This window comes from Mesoplodon densirostris, chromosome X (genome assembly GCF_025265405.1).
Source record: "Mesoplodon densirostris isolate mMesDen1 chromosome X, mMesDen1 primary haplotype, whole genome shotgun sequence".
NCBI classification, from domain to species: Eukaryota; Metazoa; Chordata; class Mammalia; order Artiodactyla; family Ziphiidae; genus Mesoplodon; species Mesoplodon densirostris.
Window position 1 is genome coordinate 127,282,767 of NC_082681.1, and position 1,934 is coordinate 127,284,700.

Genomic DNA, 1,934 nt, shown 5'->3' on the forward strand with positions numbered 1-1,934 from the left:
TAGGGAATGGGTATGGGTAGGCTTAGCAAATGGATATGCTTTATACTAAAAGTAAGGGCACGAAAATGGCTGAGGGTTAGGTCCATGTTAAGGTAGGCGTTAGTATACAGCTGAGAGTTAGGGTACGGGTTAGTGAATGGGTAAGTTTTAGAGTACAGGTTAGGGTATGAAAACGTGATAGGTTTAGGGACTGGTTAGCAAAGTGTTAGGGATAGGGAACGTGTATGGTTTAGGGTACAGGTAAGTGCATGAAAATGGGTTAGGATACGTTTGTGGGATACGTTTGTGGGTATCCCTTATTGTTACTGTATGGGTTAGGTTTAGGGTTAGCCAATGGATAATCTGTAGGGTACAAGCTAGGGTAAGAAAATGGATTTCGAGCAACCATTAAATCAAGCATACCACGTCTGGGATTATCGCCTGACAGGGTGAGAATCAAAAAGTCACAGGCTCAGCTTCACTGGTGGTGCAGTGCTTGAGAGTCCGCCTGCCAATGCACGGGACACGAGTTCATGCCACGGTCCGGGAAGATGCCACATGCTGCAAAGAGGCTGGTCCTGTGAGCTATGGCTGCAGGGACTGCCCATCAGGAGCCTGTGCTCAGCAATAGTAGAGGCCACAGCAGTGAGAGGACCGCATACTGCAAAAAACAAAGAAATAAAAAAGACACAGGCTGGCAATCCTGCACTGCAGCAACACGTACCATAGCCAAGACCTGGAAGACACCGAAATGTCCATCAACAGAAAAATGCACCAAGAAGAAGTCGTCCATGTACACAATGGAATATTAGCCATGAAAAAGCAGGGAACAGTGCCGTTGGCACCATCATAGAAGGATCTAGAGATAATCACCCAACTTGAAGTAAGAAAGAAACCGAAAGACAGACATCTTATGACATCACTTCTAGGTGTTACCTAAACATTGGTACCCATGAAACAATTTCCAAGAGACGGACACGCATAGATTCAGAAAACCAATTAATGTTTAACCAAATGGAAAGGAATAAGGAATGTTTGACTTAGGACATGGGGGTTAACAGATATGCACTAATACATATGAAATATATAATCACAAAGTGCCTATGGAATACAAAGAGAGGTCTACTCAACACTCTATAATAACATACACGGGAAAGGATCGAAAGAGGAACAGACAGATACATTGATAGGATGAACCAGAAACTGTACACCTAGGAGAATCTATATTTTTATCAAATTTGCTCTGATAATTAATAAAAATTAAATTTAATAAACAAACAACAATTTAGGAGATATAAGCTCTTGGGGGTTTGCGCTGGCACATTCCACTCTAATTTGCAGCTTACTAACACGATTTCCAGAAAAGCTCTGTTGCCCAAAAACCCAGAGTTGGAAATATAGAAATGCTGCCGCCTTGTGGCCGTTTCCCGCAAGAGCGGCATTAAACCCACAGCTAATGGTCACTTAGCATTCACAAGGACTCAGGGCTGTAAAGGACACCTGCCCTACATAATTGTGCGGAGGAAGGGAATGGCCAAAAAAATTCCAAACTGGCACATTTTTCAAGGAGATAGTATGGAGGGGTAAGTTTTACTCATTTTCAAACAAGAGGAAAATGGATAAAAGCTCAACATCAGGAATTATTAGACTCTTGCAAATCTAACCACCAAAAAGGCTTCAACTCACACATGCCAACTACCATCAGCTAAAAGTCTACAAACAATAAATGCTGAAGGGCTTTTAGAGAACTGTGTACCCTCTAGCAGCTGGTGAGATGTAAAGTGGTAACAGCCAATAATGAGAACAGAAAGGAGCTGTGTTTCAAAGTAAAAATTGAGCCACCATTCCATTCAGCAGGCCCACCGCTGAGACTCTCACCTGAGAAGTCCAGAGTCGAGAAGGCACAGGCTTCAACAGCTGCACTGCAGGAATTTTCACAGTGGCCAAGACACGGA